We start from the raw sequence: 22391 nt of genomic DNA on the forward strand, positions 1-22391 counted from the left end.
GAATGTCGTTGGCAACCTGACTAGCTACCAATCAAGTGAACCACCTACTAGACTGGCCGTCACACGTACATCTATTGTAACGGCGCTGTAATGGTGGTAGTGGTTATTGTAATGGTATTGTTATAGAGGATGGAATTCGTTTACAAATATATTTATTATGTTGATAATAAAGATGTGTATTTTTAGTAACACTACAATGATGTACATTCTGGAGATATTTTATGGTAGTGTTTCCATTTATATTGGCACTGCATGAACTTTCCGGGAGGATTCTGTTCATGGATTTGCTTTTATTTTAATATATTTATGTCGTACAGTTATCTCAAAAGTATGAGAGAGATTTATGGTATACCCTGTTACAATGAATACTACTTTATTTATAAATGTGTGACTGATAGATAAGATGTTACAAAGAGTTATCCCATCATGCCTTAGTGGCGATGTAAAGAAAAATTATAGAATCCTGACAGACTGTTGGTTTGAAGTAATTGTCGACAAGGGGCCATGCTGTATATTGTAAAGCCGTTGTTTCTGAGTGTTGTGGCACTATCATTTGGTGATATCGGAATTATTTATATATTATTACTGTTTACTTTTTCCATGTAGCTGCCAGACATCATACAGGCTCTGGTGGAGTTGTAGTTATTGATGTTGTTTATTGATCAAAGTAACACTCTTCAATTTTCTGTAATGCAGACAAAGCTTGATCTGGAATTTTACAGTACTTGTGGCTGTAGGTACTTAAGTACACAAACCTATACTGAGGGTATGTGTCACTCAGGTTCACAAACCTATACTGAGGGTATGTGTCACTCAGGTTCACAAACCTATACTGAGGGTATGTGTCACTCAGGTACACAAACCTATACTGAGGGTTTGTGTCACTCAGGTACACAAACCTATACTGAGGGTATGTGTCACTCAGGTTCACAAACCTATACTGAGGGTTTGTGTCACTCAGGTTCACAAACCTATACTGAGGGTATGTGTCACTCAGGTTCACAAACCTATACTGAGGGTATGTGTCACTCAGGTACACAAACCTATACTGAGGGTTTGTGTCACTCAGGTACACAAACCTATACTGAGGGTATGTGTCACTCAGGTTCACAAACCTATACTGAGGGTATGTGTCACTCAGGTTCACAAACCTATACTGAGGGTATGTTTCACTCAGGTACACAAACCTATAGTGAGGGTATGTGTCACTCAGGTACACAAACTTATACTGAGGTTATGTGTCACTCAGGTACATAAAGTTGTGTCAGGGGCCTGTGTCATCAGATACTCAGTTGTATACCAAGGATGCATCAGGGGCCTGTGTACTTAGGTATACAAATGTGTGCTTAGGATATTGAGCACTCAGGTTATATGTAACAATGGATGTGAGGGGCCTGCATTCTAAAATACATAAACCATGTGAGGGCCCTGTGGACAAATAATAAGGTACAAAGCTACATGACAAGACTGTGAAGTGGCTGGTGGACCCAGCATTCTAGTGGAGCTGTCTAGCTTGTGAGAACCCAAATTCTAGTGGAACTGTCTAGCTTGTAAGAACCCAAATTCTAGTGGAACTGTCTAGCTTGTGAGAACCCAGCATTCTAGTGGAGCTGTCTAGCTTGTGAGAACCCAAATTCTAGTGGAGCTGTCTAGCTTGTGAGAACCCAAAATTCTAGTGGAGCTGTCTAGCTTGTGAGAACCCAACATTCTAGTGGAGCTGTCTAGCTTGTGAGAACCCAACATTCTAGTGGAGCTGTCTAGCTTGTGAGAACCCAACATTCTAGTGGAGCTGTCTAGCTTGTGAGAACCCAACATTCTAGTGGAGCTGTCTAGCTTGTGAGAACCCAAAATTCTAGTGGAGCTGTCTAGCTTGTGAGAACCCAACATTCTAGTGGAGCTGTCTAGCTTGTGAGAACCCAAAATTCTAGTGGAGCTAGCTTGTGAGAACCCAAAATTCTAGTGGAGCTGTCTAGCTTGTGAGAACCCAAAATTCTAGTGGAGCTGTCTAGCTTGTGACAACCCAACATTCTATTAGAGCTGTCTAGCTTGTGACAACCCAACATTCTATTGGAGCTGTCTAGCTTGTGAGAACACAACATTCTAGTGGAGCTGTCTAGCTTGTGAGAACCCAACATTCTAGTGGAGCTGTCTAGCTTGTGATTTCCTTTTACTGTTCCTCTAATTGAAAACCATTTCTATATTACTTGTAATGTCTGCATTATTATGAGATTACAGATAAAAGTACCTACATAGTTTGTCGATGGCGTATTCAGAGACATATCTAGAGGCAATAAAATATCAGCCAGTCGAGGACAGTGTTCCCAATGAGGATGGCTTTTTCAAGGACGGCCAAAGGAGTGGTGCCACTGCTGGAACTAATGACTTTACAGAGAGATCATCCGAAAAGGCATGCTTGATTGAATGCACTGCAGAAACATTACCAGAATGCTTGTCACTAATGAGCCAGTCGTTTGTCAATCAGAAAATCAAATGATTCGTTTTAGCAATATGGTGATTTGCGATTTATTGATCCCTGTATTCAGAGGAAGGGTCTGTTCTTTTCTCTAAGTTAATGGTCATCTGTAGCCAAAAGTCCTCCATATCACTCAGACCTGGTGATCTGATGGGATGGTTCAACATCATTTGTCTACCAGCTTGTCCATTAAATTGCTACTTGTCTAAAACTACGAAATGCATTTTAACCAAATTCGGTCAAATTATCTTCAAGGAAAGAAGAACAAACTTTTCACACATTCCAATTCTGAAATTCACAATTTCTAGGTTTTCAGGGTCATTAAGATAGCAATGCCCATTATAGAAAGAGATACATGCCCATTGATAGAAAGAGATACATGCCCATTGATAGAAAGAGATACATGCCCATTGATAGAAGAGAGACATGCCCATTGATAGAAAGAGAGACATGCCCATTGATAGAAAGAGATACATGCCCATTGATAGAAGAGAGACATGCCCATTGATAGAAAGAGAGACATGCCCATTGATAGAAAGAGAGACATGCCCATTGATAGAAAGAGATACATGCCCATTGATAGAAAGAGATACATGCCCATTGATAGAAGAGAGACATGCCCATTGATAGAAAGAGAGACATGCCCATTGATAGAAAGAGATACATGCCCATTGATAGAAAGAGATACATGCCCATTGATAGAAGAGAGACATGCCTATTGATAGAAAGAGATACATGCCCATTGATAGAAAGAGATACATGCCCATTGATAGAAGAGAGACATGCCTATTGATAGAAAGAGAGACATGCCCATTGATAGAAAGAGAGACATGCCCATTGGTAGAAAAAGAGACATGCCCATTGGTGGAAAGAGATACATGCCCATTGATAGGAAGAGAGACATGCCTACTGATAGAAAGAGATACATGCCCATTGATAGAAAGAGATACATGCCCATTGATAGAAAGAGATACATGCCCATTGATAGGAAGAGAGACATGCCTACTGATAGAAAGAGAGACATGCCCATTGATAGAAAGAGAGACATGCCCATTGGTAGAAAGAGAGACATGCCCATTGGTAGAAAGAGAGACATGCCCATTGATAGAAAGAGAGACATGCCCAATGATAGAAAAAGGAGCTGGTTCTTTAAATTCCTGCTAGGCAATGCCAACAAACTAAATAAAAATTGATTTGTAGTTGTTTTCATATGTGAAAACACTTATTTCATCTAATACTGAGGAAACATATGAATATCAGGCTGAAATGCCATCTTTGTTACATCTTTTGCATTTGCTTCAGGGATTGAATTTCTGGAATTGTAGAAAAATTGATGATCAAGGAAAGTCGATATTGATGATAACTGTGGCATTTTCAGTAGAAATTAAAGATTTTTTTTTCAAAGCTTCAAACCTACTTTATTATTATTTTTTATAGTTATAGTTTGGATGGAGGACAATTTAATTTTGGTTGCTAGGAGATCCAGGTTGGGAAGCCGTAGTATATGAGTATTGGAGATGGCTGTCCTCAGATGTACACATACTGACATATTACATCTATTTCCTATCAGATAGGGGTGTAACAATACATCAGACTATCGATATATTGCGATTGTATGGCTCTCAACTCGATCAATTGATGGCAATTTCAAAAAGTCGATAACAATCGCCGATAGTACACCAAACTATCGATAGTTTCAATAGTCAGATATTTTTCTGTGACTTGCATGTACTCACAGAGGTTTCATACAGGAACAGACTAATTAACAGTCACGATATAATGTCACTTTTCCATGCTTTTCAATTCAAACACAAACACATACAATGTTCTCAGTCACGATCTTCATTGCATTTGAGTTTAATTGGTACTGACACTAGCAGGTAAAGGGAAGTAACTCAAAATTAAGACTGCACTAGATGTACGCCATAGCGGCCAATTCATCAACCAGATTGTAATCGAATTCAGAGTGCAATACTATCACAATACTATTGCAATTGTATCTTGTATCATACCGACATATTACATCTATTTCCTATCAGATATACACATACCGACATATTACATCTATTTCCTATCAGATATACACATAAAGACAAATTACATCTATTTTCTATTAGATATACACATATCGACATATTGCATCTATATTTTCTATCAGATATACACATACAGACATATTACATCTATTTCCTATCAGATATACACATACAGACATATTACATCTATTTCCTATCAGATATACACATACCGACATATTACATCTATTTCCTATCAGATATACACATACAGACATATTACATCTATTTCCTATCAGATATACACATACCAACATATTACATCTATTTCCTATCAGATATACACATACTGACATAATACATCTATTTCCTATCAGATATACACATACCGACATATTACATGTACCATATTTTCCCTATTAAGAGCGCCTCCTCTAATAAGGGCGCCCCCATGTTTTTTGCTGGAAAAAATCAACTAATTTCATACAATTTTTGTGCCAGATTGTGATGATTTGTCTTTGCAGACGCTAAAAAAATACTGGTTCACATCAATCTGATGCTTAACAGATATCCGATCAGCTTGTATAAGCACTGAATTTATTGCATTGGACAACTTAGAACATCTTTGCCAAGTGTTTACACATAGTAACAGCAAGAACGCCATGTTGAAAAAAAAATGTGTCACTTGAATGCCCCACACACGTGTATGGATGAAGACTAACTGGCAACAACATTTTAGCGATGTCTATACAGGTTTTATGAATACTTACTGTATATCTATGATAAAGGTTCCTAAATAACAGGAATGTTATCATTTCTAAGCATTTTATTGTGTGCTCTTGTCGGTAATTCCCTTCTGCCACAAAACGAAAGTAGCGATGGAAAGCACTGTCCGCCATTTTGTGTACGTATGGTAAACAAACAGGTTAGCATGAAATGACAAAATTCTGTGAAACAGACATATTTAACCAATATTTGATACTTCTGGTGCATACATTTCTTCATAATTATATAATTTCAATACTTACTTGACTTCAAAACGTAAGTTGGTTATAGTAAGTTTCAGAAAAATATGAAATTAAAGGCAAGATGACTATAGTCTGTTCCTATCAATGTTCTCAGAAATGTCTGTGTTCCAATTATAAGTTGATCCTATGTATACTTGAGAGATTTTCTAAATGGCTTGATCATGTATCAAGTTATTCATCCATGTGAGATTACTTTTTCAAAATGGCATAGAATTATAAAATTAGGACCAGAATATTTTATTTGTTTAGTATTTCAGGTTAATGACTTAGAATAATATTTTTGTTTTGTTAGTATCAAGTATCCATAGATGTACATTTAGAATTAAAATAGGTCTTTCATGTTGAAGCATTTCATGAAACTATTGTTTTTTGAAAGTCTTTTGAGGCAAAATCAAAATTTTGAAAAGATTTCCAGGATTCCACCATGAATCATGTTTGATATCATGATGTAAACAGTAGATTACATATCTATGTTATACTAGTGACTCAAACAGCAACTACTGGGCGTTTACTAGACTACCAGATATTTTCAGATGATTTCCGGAGAACTTAACAATCATATCATTTTGTTCCTGAAATCTATCTTGATAAGATTACCTGTACAATGGGGTCTAGTCCTCGTTAGATATTCTGTTGTTATGTTGCGGAAATTTGGGTGATTTTTGTATTAAAAGCTCATTAAAAAGCAATATATCTTTAACACTTGGATGAAAACTATGATTGACTAGCTTTGTAACGATAAATTTGGACCTGTACACAATCAATTGATTATTTTTGATGGATTGTTTGACAACATGAAAGAGGACCTATGTAGCTATAGCTATTGTAACTAATATATGAGTGTAACAATTTGATTTGGTTCTTGGCCACCATCTTGTTGTTGATATTGTTTAAGGGCCAAAGAACAATAACTCTGTTGTCCAAACCTAATATGAATTCCTACTAACCTGATATAACTATCTCATGAATATAATGAGATTTTGACCAATAGGAATACAAGATCTTTGTGTGAGGTAGGATAGATACCATAACCATGACCGTAAGGATGTGAGGTAAAGTGAGCCGACTTTGGAGGATTGTACACATCAGGTCGAAGGAGGATTTCAATTGTCTCCACTGTCTTCTTAAAAATTCTCTTGTTCAGTATTAGTCTATAATGATGACTTGTATTCCCTGATTTATTCTGGAGTCTAAGCTAGCTTGTAGTATCATTATCTTATCCCTAAGTGAATTTTAGTTTGAAAGATTATAAGGGATTATTATTGGAACTTTTAAAGTGTTTTTGATTTTAGGGTTTAGAGGTTTGACTAAAGCTGTGGACAAAGCGGAATACTTTTCTGTACGTAATTATAAAAAAGTGTGTTTTAAGCACGACTTTGCAGTACCTTTTTACTGGGGCTAGATTCTGTCAATGCTGTTTAGCACTTAAATTTATGTTTTTAAAGTATTTTTAACAAACAAATACTAGGAAGATTGAACGGATTCTAAAATACTTATCTTCTAAACATCAATTTGAAATTGAAACACTCAATTAAATGAAGTTTCAGCTACGGAACAAAAATTGGAGAAGGAATGAAACGGAATCCATGTGACTGGGTAGAAAATGTGTTGTTTAGATGGATGACCTAGGCCTGTTGCTATGGAAACTAGGATTGTTCTTTACGGTTTTGAGTTCTTTTAGATTGGAACCAGAATAATGGTGTTTGTGTCTCTGTTGGTAAGGTCTGAACTGTCTAGTATGTTTACTCGGTCTAATCATGAAAGGTTAGGCTTTGGCATCAAGTGCAATACATGTTTTTATAAAGATAGATAAGCTTTTGTCCGTTTTGTAGACTTTGATTTCACTGTACATCCTATTTACATGTATAGTGGTAAAATGCATCTTAACTACTTGGTCATGTTGCATGTGGTGGATAGAAAGTGGTAGAATATCCAACACTATAACTACATGGCCACCAAATACAATCCAAAGTCCAGCGATGGAGGGATTGTCACTGAAAACACTAGTGGAAATGAAGAAGAACAAATGAAATGAAATCAATTATTTGCATTAGTAATATTTGAATGATCAAATAACCATTTCTGCTTGAATGGTTTCTATATTTCTGTAGGGAGAGATTTACAGTTAGTATTGTCCTATGATGCCCTTCTTGTTCTGTCTTATACACTCAATCATTTCTAATTCAGTTTGGCTATCATTCTTAATTTCAAAAGCCAAAGAGGATTGGAGGGTGGATATTGGAAGGGGGGGGGGGGTAACTATGGCAGCATCATATAGTGTAACTCTGTTATTTTGGTGTGTATATGTATACATAGCTAGCTGAATATATCATATTAAAGAAACACAATTTAACAAAGGACGACAATTTATTGACTCGTGCCCTATCCGGGCCTCAAACTCGTGATCTACGGCACCCAATGGCACACATTATGAATTGACCTTGACTTTAACACATTATGAATTGACCTTGACTTTAACACTTTATAAATTGACCTTGACTTTAACACATTATAAATTGACCTTGACTTTTACACATTATAAATTGACCTTGACTTTAACACATTATAAATTGACCTTGACTTTTACATATTATAAATTGACCTTGACTTTTACACATTATAAATTGACTGATTGCCAGGCAAAGTGTAGCCCCCCTCATGCTTGCAAATGCATGTGTACCTGTTCAGTGCCATAACAAATGTCAAAACATACACAATACAAAATGCAAAGTCATGTGTGGTACCAGGAAGGTTTGATTGACAGCTGGTGATCCGTCAATGACAAAAAAGCTTGTGAAAATATCTTGAACTACTCTCTTTTCTATTATAGTTATGTATCATTACTGCCCCTTTGGTGTTTTCTTTAATGAAACAATCTTAAGTAGAATTTTATAAAATCTTAATATTAATAAGACTTTATTTGTCAGGTAATCTTGGTGCGATGGAACGAGCCGTACCAGAAGTTGGCGACCTGTGATTCTCAGGGTGTGATATTTGTGTGGATTAAACATGAAGGACGCTGGTCAATAGAACTCATTAACGACAGAAACAGTCAGGTAGGTTAACGTGGTCAAGGTCAGTGTCATGTAACAATCTTAGACTTCAGGTTTTCTTCACTCAGTAGAAAATCTTGTAACAGGTGGTCTTTTCGCTGTAATTAGTGCCATGCAAGGCCCGTTAAATTATTAATGAACCAAATTGCAAGTTGTAGATGAAAAAAGTCAGCCATATTTTAAATCTTTCACATTAAACATGCAAATGCCATCTATCCTTTGAGATACATTGTTATGTTATGATTCACATGTAAAAGACCCGCAAGTTCATGTAATATGGGATACAGTGCTGATGTTAGAGGCATCACATGTTGTAAACATTGTTAATTCCATAGGATGGGAGCATTTATACAACTTCAGTTATGATGAGGACTATGTTTATTTGACCACAAAAATTTGTCACGCCTTGGAAACAAAAAGAAGTTCAGAGGGGGAAAAAATGCTAACTTGAGTTTGAATATTGAGTTAGCTATTCCATTGTTATCTTTGGCATGTTAAGTGTAAATCTGCAGCATACTGTTGTGTTTAGACCCCTTAAATTTCTTTGAGGAATTAATAGTGACAAACATATGACCAAAGTCATTGTTTGTCATGGCTTATCTGTACAGAAATACTTGGCAGTGATATGTCAGTGCTTTGAGGAATTAATAGTGACAAACATATGACCAAAGTCATTGTTTGTCATGGCTAATCTGTACGGAAATCTTTGGCAGTGATATGTCAGTGCTTTGAGGAATTAATAGTGACAAACATATGACCAAAGTCATTGTTTGTCATGGCTAATCTGTACAGAAATCTTTGGCAGTGATATGTCAGTGCTTTGAGGAATTAATAGTGACAAACATATGACCAAAGTCATTGTTTGTCATGGCTAATCAGTACAGAAATCTTTGGCAGTGATATGTCAGTGCTTTGAGGAATTAATAGTGACAAACAATGACCAAAGTCATTGTTTGTCATGGCTAATCTGTACGGAAATCTTTGGCAGTGATATGTCAGTGCTTTGAGGAATTAATAGTGACAAACATATGACCAAAGTCATTGTTTGTCATGGCTAATCTGTACAGAAATCTTTGGCAGTGATATGTCAGTGCTTTGAGGAATTAATAGTGACAAACATATGACCAAAGTCATTGTTTGTCATGGCTAATCTGTACAGAAATCTTTGGCAGTGATATGTCAGTGCTTTGAGGAATTAATAGTGACAAACATATGACCTGAGTCATTCTTTGTCATGGCTAATCAGTACGGAAATCTTTGGCAGTGATATGTCAGTGCTTTAAGGAATTAATAGTGACAAACATATGACCTGAGTCATTGTTTGTCATGGCTAATCAGTACGGAAATCTTTGGCAGTGATATGTCAGTGCTTTGAGGAATTAATAGTGACAAACATATGACCAAAGTCATTGTTTGTCATGGCTAATCAGTACGGAAATCTTTGGCAGTGATATGTCAGTGCTTTGAGGAATTAATAGTGACAAACATATGACCAAAGTCATTGTTTGTCATGGCTAATCTGTACGGAAATCTTTGGCAGTGATATGTCAGTGCTTTGAGGAATTGATAGTGACAAACATATGACCAAAGTCATTGTTTGTCATGGCTAATCTGTACAGAAATACTTGGCAGTGATATGTCAGTGCTTTGAGGAATTGATAGTGACAAACATATGACCAAAGTCATTGTTTGTCATGGCTAATCTGTACAGAAATACTTGGCAGTGATATGTCAGTGCTTTGAGGAATTGATAGTGACAAACATATGACCTGAGTCATTGTTTGTCACGGCTAATCTGTACAGAAATACTTGGCAGTGATATGTCAGTGCTTTGAGGAATTAATAGTGACAAACATATGACCAAAGTCATTGTTTGTCATGGCTAATCTGTACAGAAATACTTGGCAGTGATATGTCAGTGCTTTGAGGAATTGATAGTGACAAACATATGACCTGAGTCATTGTTTGTCACGGCTAATCTGTACAGAAATACTTGGCAGTGATATGTCAGTGCTTTGAGGAATTAATAGTGACAAACATATGACCAAAGTCATTGTTTGTCATGGCTAATCTGTACAGAAATACTTGGCAGTGATATGTCAGTGCTTTGAGGAATTAATAGTGACAAACATATGACCTGAGTCATTGTTTGTCATGGCTAATCAGTACAGAAATCTTTGGCAGTGATATGTCAGTGCTTTGAGGAATTAATAGTGACAAACATATGACCAAAGTCATTGTTTGTCATGGCTAATCTGTACGGAAATCTTTGGCAGTGATATGTCAGTGCTTTGAGGAATTAATAGTGACAAACATATGACCAAAGTCATTGTTTGTCATGGCTAATCTGTACGGAAATCTTTGGCAGTGATATGTCAGTGCTTTGAGGAATTAATAGTGACAAACATATGACCAAAGTCATTGATTGTCATGGCTAATCTGTACGGAAATCTTTGGAAGTGATATGTCAGTGCTTTGAGGAATTAATAGTGACAAACATATGACCAAAGTCATTGTTTGTCATGGCTAATCTGTACAGAAATACTTGGCAGTGATATGTCAGTGCTTTGAGGAATTAATAGTGACAAACATATGACCAAAGTCATTGTTTGTCATGGCTAATCAGTACAGAAATCTTTGGCAGTGATATGTCAGTGCTTTGAGGAATTAATAGTGACAAACATATGACCAAAGTCATTGTTTGTCATGGCTAATCTGTACGGAAATATTTGGCAGTGATATGTCAGTGCTTTGAGGAATTAATAGTGACAAACATATGACCAAAGTCATTATTTGTCATGGCTAATCTGTACGGAAATCTTTGGCAGTGATATGTCAGTGCTTTGAGGAATTAATAGTGACAAACATATGACCAAAGTCATTGTTTGTCATGGCTAATCTGTACGGAAATCTTTGGCAGTGATATGTCAGTGCTTTGAGGAATTAATAGTGACAAACATATGACCAAAGTCATTGTTTGTCATGGCTAATCTGTACGGAAATCTTTGGCAGTGATATGTCAGTGCTTTGAGGAATTAATAGTGACAAACATATGACCTGAGTCATTGTTTGTCATGGCTAATCTGTACGGAAATCTTTGGCAGTGATATGTCAGTGCTTTGAGGAATTAATAGTGACAAACATATGACCTGAGTCATTGTTTGTCATAGCTAATCTGTACAGAAATACTTGGCAGTGATATGTCAGTGCTTTGAGGAATTAATAGTGACAAACATATGACCTGAGTCATTGTTTGTCATGGCTAATCTGTACAGAAATACTTGGCAGTGATATGTCAGTGCTTTGAGGAATTAATAGTGACAAGCATATGACCAAAGTCATTGAGCTAATCTGTACAGAAATACTTGGCAGTGATATGTCAGTGCTTTGAGGAATTAATAGTGACAAACATATGACCAAAGTCATTGTTTGTCATGGCTAATCAGTACAGAAATCTTTGGCAGTGATATGTCAGTGCTTTGAGGAATTAATAGTGACAAACATATGACCAAAGTCATTGTTTGTCATGGCTAATCTGTACGGAAATCTTTGGCAGTGATATGTCAGTGCTTTGAGGAATTAATAGTGACAAACATATGACCAAAGTCATTGTTTGTCATGGCTAATCTGTACGGAAATCTTTGGCAGTGATATGTCAGTGCTTTGAGGAATTAATAGTGACAAACATATGACCAAAGTCATTGTTTGTCATGGCTAATCTGTACGGAAATCTTTGGCAGTGATATGTCAGTGCTTTGAGGAATTAATAGTGACAAACATATGACCAAAGTCATTGTTTGTCATGGCTAATCTGTACGGAAATCTTTGGCAGTGATATGTCAGTGCTTTGAGGAATTAATAGTGACAAACATATGACCAAAGTCATTGTTTGTCATGGCTAATCTGTACGGAAATCTTTGGCAGTGATATGTCAGTGCTTTGAGGAATTAATAGTGACAAACATATGACCAAAGTCATTGTTTGTCATGGCTAATCTGTACAGAAATCTTTGGCAGTGATATGTCAGTGCTTGGATAGATGATGTCACACACCCAAAGGCGATGTAGTGATGACAAAATTTCATTAGATTGTAATTTCTTATTGTGGTAACTTAAGATGGTCAATTTTAATCAGATCACTAATTACCTAAGATGTCATTCTGGACATTAAGGAATACTGTATATGAACTGTAGAATGACTGATAGGTATCAATCTGAAATGTGCCCACAAAATGTGAGGGAGGGCGGAGGGAATACTAACAGTCCAACCCATCGTGTCCTCTGGTACTGCAGTCTCATGATAATAGAAGGCATGGGCATCTATGTTGTAATTTTAGTTCTTCATGGTGTCGCTGTATGTAATTTTGTTGTAATTTTAGTTCTTCATGGTGTCGCTGTATGTAATTTTGTTGTAATTTTAGTTCTTCATGGTGTCGCTGTAATGTAATTTTGTTGTAATTTTAGTTCTTCATGGTGTCGCTGTAATGCAATTTTGTTGTAATTTTAGTTCTTCATGGTGTAGCTGTAATGTAATTTTGTTGTAATTTTAGTTCTTCATGGTGTAACTGTAATGTAATTTTGTTGTAAGTTTAGTTCTTCATGGTGTTGCTGTAAGTAATTTTGTTGTAATTTTGGTTTTTAGCCCACAATCATCAGATGGTGGGCTATTCAAATCGCCCTGCGTCCGTGGTCCGTCGTCCACCGTCCGTCGTCCGTTGTCCGTCGTCCGTCCGTAAACAATGCTATGCTTGTTATCACTATTTCTTAAAAACTGCTGCAGGGATTTTGTTCAAACTTCACATGGAGGGTCCCCTTGGTCCATATTTGTGCCATACAGATTTTGAGGCTGATCGGAAAAACAAAATGGCCACCAGGCAGCCATCTTTGATTTTGGCAGTTGAAGTTTGTTATCGATATTTCTTGAGAACTACTGAAGGGATTTTGTTCAAACTTCACATGGAGGTTACCCTTGGTCCCTAGTTGTGCCATACAGATTTTGAGGCTGATCGGAAAAACAAGATGGCCGCCAGGCAGCCATCTTTGATTTTGGCAGTTGAAGTTTGTTATCGATATTTCTTGAGAACTACTGAAGGGATTTTGTTCAAACTTCACATGGAGGTTACCCTTGGTTCCTAGTTGTGCCATACAGATTTTGAGGCTGATCGGAAAAACAAGATGGCCGCCAGGCAGCCATCGTTGATTTTGGCAGTTGAAGTTTGTTATCGATATTTCTTGAGAACTACTGAAGGGATTTTGTTCAAACTTCACATGGAGGTTACCCTTGGTCCCTATTTGTGCCATACAGATTTTGAGGCTGATCGGAAAAACAAGATGGCCGCCAGGCAGCCATCTTTGATTTTGGCAGTTGAAGTTTGTTATCAATATTTCTTGAGAACTACTGAAGGGATTTTGTTCAAACTTCACATGGAGGTTACCCTTGGTCCCTATTTGTGCCATGCAGATTTTGAGGCTGATAGGAAAGATTTTGATAGTTAAGATTTGATATCCCCATTTCTCAAAAAGTGCTGAAGGGATCTTTCTCAAATTTCATATGTAGGTTCCCCTAGGGACCTAGTTGTGCATATTGCATTTTGGGACCGATCGGTTAACAAGATGGCCGCCAGGCAGCCATCTTGGATTTTGTTATTCAAAGTTTGTTATCGCTATTTCTCAGAAAGTACTGAAGGGATCTGTCTCAAAATTCATATGTAGGTTCCCCTAGGGCCCTAGTTGTGCATATTGTGATTTGGGACCGATCGGTCAACAAAATTGCTGCCAGGCAGCCATCTTGGATTTTTATATTCAAAGTTTGTTATCGCTATTTCTCAGAAAGTATTGAATGGATCTTTCTCAAATTTCACATGTAGGTTCCCCTAGGGCCCTAGTTGTGTATATTGTGATTTGGGACCGATTGATCAACAAGATGGCCGCCAAGGAGTCATCTTGGATTTTGATAGTTGAAGTTTGTTACCGCTATTTCTCAAAAGGTACTGAATCGATCTGTCTCAAATTTTATATGTAGTATGTTTGAAAAAGTTTAAAAAGTAGAGAAAAGATCCATCTTTCCTTTGTCAGATATAGATCATTCTTTGGTGGGCGCCAAGATCCCTCTGGGATCTCTTGTTCATGGTGTTGCTGTATGTAATTTTGTTGTAATTTTAGTTTTTCATGGTGTAGCTGTAATGTAATTTTGTTGTAATTTTAGTTCTTCATGGTGTCGCTGTATGTAATTTTGTTGTAATTTTAGTTCTTCTTGGTGTAGCTGTAATGTAATTTTGTTGTAAGTTTAGTTCTTCATGGTGTTGCTGTATGTAATTTTGTTGTAATTTTAGTTCTTCATGGTGACGCTGTATGTAATTTTGTTGTAATTTTAGTTCTTCATGGTGACGCTGTATGTAATTTTGTTGTAATTTTAGTTCTTCATGATGTCGCTGCATGTAATTTTGTTGTAATTTTAGTTCTTCATGGTGTCGCTGTAATGCAATTTTGTTGTAATTTTAGTTCTTCATGGTGTCTCTGTAATGTAATTTTGTTGTAATTTTAGTTCTTCATGGTGTCGCTGTAATGTAATTTTGTTGTAATTTTAGTTTTTCATGGTGTCTCTGTAATGTAATTTTGTTGTAATTTTAGTTCTTCATGGTGTCGCTGTATGTAATTTTGTTGTAATTTTAGTTCTTCATGGTGTCGCTGTATGTAATTTTGTTGTAATTTTAGTTCTTCATGGTGTCGCTGTATGTAATTTTGTTGTAAGTTTAGTTCTTCATGGTGTAGCTATATGTAATTTTGTTGTAATTTTAGTTTTTCATGGTGTCTCTGTAATGTAATTTTGTTGTAATTTTAGTTCTTCATGGTGTCGCTGTATTTAATTTTGTTGTAAGTTTAGTTCTTCATGGTGTAGCTATATGTAATTTTGTCAATTTGATTCAAAATTATTAAAGTGTAAAACAGGACAACTGCTATTAAAGATGCTACACAGGAAATGGAATGGTGCTGACTTTTTTGTTGAGCGTTATTTCAAAATCATAATTCAAATGTATGGTTTAGGCTATGTTACCGTGAGAATTCACTAGATGTGTTTGAGAAATAAGACTATGAAAATTATCCTACATATTGCTGATACAGCTTATTTGGTTTGTGGAACCTGTGTGTGACAATTCTCCAGAAGTTTTGCTGTTTATACGGAAGAGATAAAATAAATTGGGCTTAGTCAGGGGAATGAATAAAACTTGATATGGAAATGAAGGAAATCAGATAAAAGTTGTCACTGAAGAAAATTCAGACTTGAAGATATGACCGTTCCTGTTAATTGATGTTCAGTGAGATAAAGGCGTATTGTTGTTTATACCACCACAGCAGCCATTAATAGTCTTGTCTTACAGAAGTTTTAGGAAATATTGAGTAGAATTGGATTTCATCGTTGACATTAAAGACAGAATATATCGAGCCAATGTGTTGTGTGATTTCATTGTTGACAATAAAAGACAGAATATATCGAGCCAATGTTTGTGTTGTGTGATTTCATTGTTGACAATAAAAGACAGAATATATCGAGCCAATGTTTGTGTTGTGTGATTTCATTGTTGACAATAAAAGACAGAACACATCGAGCCAATATTTGTGTTGTGTGATTTCATTGTTGACAATAAAAGACAGAATACATCGAGCCAATGTTTGTGTTGTGTGATTTCATTGTTGACAATAAAAGACAGAACACATCGAGCCAATATTTGTGTTGTGTGATTTCATTGTTGACAATAAAAAACAGAACACATCGAGCCAATATTTGTGTTGTGTGATTTCATTGTTGACAATAAAAGACAGAATACATCGAGCCAATATTTGTGTTGTGTGATTTCATTGTTGACAATAAAAGACAGAACACATCGAGCCAATATTTGTGTTGTGTGATTTCATTGTTGACAATAAAAGACAGAACACATCGAGCCAATGTTTGTGTTATGTGATTTCATTGTTGACAATAAAAGACAGAATACGTCGAGCCAATGTTTGTGTTGTGTGATTTCATTGTTGACAATAAAAGACAGAATACATCAAGCCAATACAGAATACATCGAGCCAATGTTTGTGTTGTGTGATTTCATTGTTGACAATAAAAGACAGAATACATCAAGCCAATACAGAATACATCGAGCCAATGTTTGTGTTGTGTGATTTCATTGTTGACAATAAAAGACAGAATACGTCGAGCCAATATTTGTGTTGTGTGATTTCATTGTTGACAATAAAAGACAGAATACATCAAGCCAATATTTGTGTTGTGTGATTTCATTGTTGACAATAAAAGACAGAATACATCAAGCCAATATTTGTGTTGTGTGATTTCATTGTTGACAATAAAAGACAGAATATATCGGGCCAATGTTTGTGTTGTGTGATTTCATTGTTTACAATAAAAGACAGAATACATCGAGCCAATATTTGTGTTGAGCGTGAAGGAATTTTTAGGTTTTCTGTAAAACAATTAGTTTATCTTGCATCATTTACCATGTAGTGTGATATAGAAGTTCTGTTACGTTTTAAATATTTTCTACAATTGATATCTAAATTGGATGTGTATCTGATGAAATCCCAAACCTTAGAGAGTGATTGTTGTGAATATTTATGTTCTCACTTCATTTTCTAATTAAGTGTTTGCTAGCTTTACTGCACTATATACCAGTTATGAATTTCTACAAATTTTGATGTCTAGATTTGCTTTCAGTGTAAGAATATATCTTCTATGGTTTTAAAGCACCTTAATTTGATGAGAGTTGCTACAACTAATGTATTTCAGTGATTTGTTATTGTATGAAATGCCGGAGCTAGAGGACAAATGATGGGTTTGTATTGAGTGTTATGTACCAACAGGAATCTCATAAAAGTGACATCAATGTGTCAAAGACATACAATAATGTACGAGACCAGTTTAGTTGCACTACAACTTTGTAACAGGATAGGAGAAAATGTAATGGCCAGACTAATATTTGAAAACTGAGCTATAAGGTCACCGGTGATTGACCCAGTCAAAACCAGCTACACTAGCTATACAGTATGATCATTAAACTTACTTCAGTAACAGTGTTTTTGATTGGATGAGATATTTTCTGTTATCCTTTCTTACCCTTGTAAAAATATTTCTCATTGGTTGTCTTTACTGCTTTGTGATCATCGATCGTAATTTGTTGCCATGTCTCACTCCACTATCATTAATTATAATGTGATGATGGTTTTTAGTGTTGATTGCAGATTTCTTCTTTTTCCTTTATAAGTACAGGACTCTTACATATGCTCTGTTGATCTGTACTTCTTCCTTTATAAGTACAGGACTCTTACATATGCCCTGTTGACCTGTACTTCTTCCTTTATAAATACAAGACTCTTACATATGCCCTGTTGACCTGTACTTCTTCCTTTATAAATACAGGACTCTTTCATATGCTCTGTTGATCTGTTCGTCTGCCTTTATAAGTACAGGACTCTTACATATGTTCTGTTGATCTGTACTCCTGCCTTTATAAATACAAGACTCTTACATATGCCCTGTTGACCTGTTCTTCTGCCTTTATAAATATAGGACTCTTAGATATGCTCTGTTGATCTGTTCCAATTCCTTTATAAATACAGGACTCTTACATATGCTCTGTTGACCTGTTCTTCTGCCTTTATAAATACAAGACTCTTACATATGCTGTGTTGACCTGTTCGTCTGCCTTTATGCATACAGGACTCTTAGATATGCTGTGTTGACCTGTTCTTCTGCCTTTATAAATACAGGTTTCTAACATATGGTCTGTTGATCTGTACTTATGCCTTTATAAGTACAGGACTCTTACATATGCCCTGATGATCTGTTCTTCTGCCTTTATAAATACAAGACTCTTACATATGCTCTGTTGACCTGTTCTTCTGCCTTTATAAATACAGGACTCTTACATATGGTCTGTTGATCTGTTCGTCTGCCTTTATGAATACAGGACTCTTACTTATGCTATATTGACCTGTTCTTCTGCCTTTATAAGTACAGGACTCTTACATATGGTCTGTTGATCTGTTCTTCTGCCTTTATAAGTACAGGACTCTTACATATGTTCTGTTGACCTGTTCTTCTGCCTTTTTAAGTACAGGACTCTTAGATATGCTCTATTGATCTGTACTTCTTCCTTTATAAATGCATGACTCTTCCATATGCTCTGTTGATCTGTTCGTCTGCCTTTATAAGTACAAGACTCTTACATATGCCCTGGTGATCTGTTCGTCTGCCTTTATAAATATAGGACCCTTACATATGATCTGTTGATCTATTCTTCTTCCTTTATAAATACAGGACTCTTACATATGCTCTGTTGATCTGTACTTCTTCCTTTATAAATACAGGACTCTTACATATGGTCTGTTGATCTGTTCCTCTGCCTTTATAAATACAGGACTCTTACATATGGTCTGTTGATCTGTTCCTCTTCCTTTATAAATACAGGACTCTTACATATGGTCTGTTGATCTGTTCTTCTGCCTTTATAAGTACAGGAATCTTACATATGGTCTGTTGATCTGTTCTTTATAAATGCAATACTCGTACATATGCTCTGTTGACCTGTTCTTCTGCCTTTATAAGTACAGGACTCTTAGATATGCTCTGTTGCCCTGTTCTTCTGCCTTTATAAATACAGGACTCTTACATATGGTCTGTTGATCTGTTCGTCTGCCTTTATAAATACAGGACTCTTTTATATGCTCTGTTGCCCTGTTCTTCTTCCTTTATAGATACAGGACTCTTACATATGGTCTGTTGATCTGTTCGTCTGCCTTTATAAATACAAGACTGTTGATCTGTTCGTCTGCCTTTATAAATACAAGACTCTTACATATGGTCTGTAGATCTGTACTTCTTCCTTTATAAGTACAGGACTCTTACATATGGTCTGTTGATCTGTACTTCTTCCTTTATAAGTACAGGACTCTTACATATGGTCTGTTGACCTGTTCTTCTGCCTTTATAAGTACAGGACTCTCACATATGGTCTGTTGATCTGTTCTTCTGCCTTTATTAATGCAAGACTTGTACATATGCTCTGTTGACCTGTTCTTCTGCCTTTATTAATGCAAGACTTGTACATATGCTCTGTTGACCTGTTCTTCTGCCTTTATTAATGCAAGACTTGTACATATGCTCTGTTGACCTGTTCTTCTGCCTTTATAAGTGCAGGACTTGTACATATGCTCTGTTGACCTGTTCTTCTGCCTTTATAAGTACAGGACTCTTAGATATGCTATGTTGATCTGTTCCAATTCCTTTATAAATACAGGACAATTACATATGCTCTGTTGACCTGTTCTTCTGCCTTTATAAATACAAGACTCTTACATATTCTCTGTTGACCTGTTCTTCTGCCTTTATAAATACAGGACTCTTACATATGCTCTGTTGACCTGTTCCTCTTCCTTTATAAATACAGGACTCTTACATATGCTCTGTTGATCTGTTCTTCTGCCTTTATAAATACAGGACTCTTACATATGCTCTGTTGACCTGTTCTTCTGCCTTTATAAATACAGGACTCTTACATATGCTCTGTTGATCTGTTCTTCTGCCTTTATAAATACAGGACTCTTACATATGCTCTGTTGATCTGTTCTTCTGCCTTTATAAATACAGGACTCTTACATATGCTCTGTTGATCTGTTCTTCTGCCTTTATAAATACAGGACTCTTACATATGCTCTGTTGATCTGTACTTCTTCCTTTATAAATACAGGACTCTTACATATGCTCTGTTGATCTGTTCTTCTGCCTTTATAAATACAGGACTCTTACATATGCTCTGTTGACCTGTTCTTCTGCCTTTATAAATACAGGACTCTTACATATGCTCTGTTGATCTGTTCTTCTGCCTTTATAAGTACAGGACTCTTACATATGCTCTGTTGATCTGTTCTTCTGCCTTTATAAATACAGGACTCTTACATATGCTCTGTTGATCTGTTCTTTTGCCTTTATAAATACAGGACTCGTACATATGCTCTGTTGACCTGTTCCTCTTCCTTTATAAGTACAGGACTCTTACATATGCTCTGTTGACCTGTTCTTCTGCCTTTATAAGTACAGGACTCTTAGATATGCTCTGTTGATCTGTTCTTCAATTCCTTTATAAATACAGGACTCTTACATATGGTCTGTTGATCTGTTCTTCTTCCTTTATAAGTACAGGACTCTTACATATGGTCTGTTGATCTGTTCTTCTGCCTTTATAAATACAGGACTCTTACATATGCTCTGTTGACCTGTTCTTCTGCCTTTAAATATATAGGACTCTTACATATGGTGTTGATCTGGTCTGCCTTTATAAATACAGACTCTTAATATGCTCTGTTGACTTTCTTCTGCCTTTATAATACAGGACTCTTAGATATGCTCTGTTGACCTGTTCTTCTGCCTTTATAAGTACAGGACTCTTACATATGGTCTGTTGATCTGTTCGTCTGCCTTTATAAATACAGGACTCTTACATATGCTCTGTTGACCTGTTCTTCTGCCTTTATAAGTACAGGACTCTTAGATATGCTCTGTTGATCTGTTCCAATTCCTTTATAAATACAGGACTCTTACATATGCTCTGTTGACCTGTTCTTCTGCCTTTATAAATACAGGACTCTTACATATGCTCTGTTGATCTGTTCTTCTGCCTTTATAAATACAGGACTCTTACATATGCTCTGTTGATCTGTTCTTCTGCCTTTATAAATACAGGACTCTTACATATGCTCTGTTGACCTGTTCTTCTGCCTTTATAAATACAGGACTCTTACATATGCTCTGTTGATCTGTTCTTCTGCCTTTATAAATACAGGACTCTTACATATGCTCTGTTGATCTGTTCTTCTGCCTTTATAAATACAGGACTCTTACATATGGTCTGTTGATCTGTACTTCTTCCTTTATAAGTACAGGACTCTTACATATGCTCTGTTGATCTGTTCGTCTGCCTTTATAAATACAGGACTCTTACATATGCTCTGTTGACCTGTTCTTTTGCCTTTATAAATACAGGACTCGTACATATGCTCTGTTGACCTGTTCTTCTGCCTTTATAAATACAGGACTCTTACATATGCTCTGTTGATCTGTTCTTCTGCCTTTATAAGTACAGGACTCTTACATATGCTCTGTTGATCTGTTTTCTCTCCTTTATAAGTACAGGACTCTTACATATGCTCTGTTGACCTGTTCTTCTGCCTTTATAAATACAGGACTCTTACATATGCTCTGTTGATCTGTTCTTCTGCCTTTATAAATACAGGACTCTTACATATGCTCTGTTGATCTGTTCTTCTGCCTTTATAAATACAGGACTCTTACATATGCTCTGTTGATCTGTTCTTCTGCCTTTATAAATACAGGACTCTTACATATGCTCTGTTGATCTGTTCTTCTGCCTTTATAAATACAGGACTCTTACATATGCTCTGTTGATCTGTTCGTCTGCCTTTATAAATACAGGACTCTTACATATGCTCTGTTGACCTGTTCTTCTGCCTTTATAAGTACAGGACTCTTTACATATGCTCTGTTGATCTGTTCTTCTGCCTTTATAAGTACAGGACTCTTACATATGCTCTGTTGACCTGTTCTTCTGCCTTTATAAATACAGGACTCTTACATATGGTCTGTTGATCTGTTCTTCTGCCTTTATAAATACAGGACTCTTACATATGCTCTGTTGATCTGTTCTTCTGCCTTTATAAATACAGGACTCTTACATATGCTCTGTTGACCTGTTCTTCTGCCTTTATAAATACAGGACTCTTACATATGCTCTGTTGATCTG

General features: G+C 36.2%; 1 long non-coding RNA gene across 2 annotated transcripts in view; it reads left to right on the plus strand.

The window, feature by feature from the left end:
• The window catches only part of LOC138306861 (uncharacterized), a 71953-nt gene extending 63379 nt beyond the window's left edge, over nt 1–8574 (plus strand). For both annotated transcript variants that reach the window (XR_011205925.1, XR_011205926.1), the window contains one exon: nt 8444–8574. This is a non-coding gene — a long non-coding RNA (uncharacterized lncRNA). The remainder of the gene's footprint in view (nt 1–8443) is intronic.
• The last annotated feature ends 13817 nt before the right edge of the window (nt 8575–22391 follow it).

The sequence above is a fragment of the Argopecten irradians genome, chromosome 1 (genome assembly GCF_041381155.1).
Source record: "Argopecten irradians isolate NY chromosome 1, Ai_NY, whole genome shotgun sequence".
Taxonomy (NCBI): Eukaryota; Metazoa; Mollusca; class Bivalvia; order Pectinida; family Pectinidae; genus Argopecten; species Argopecten irradians.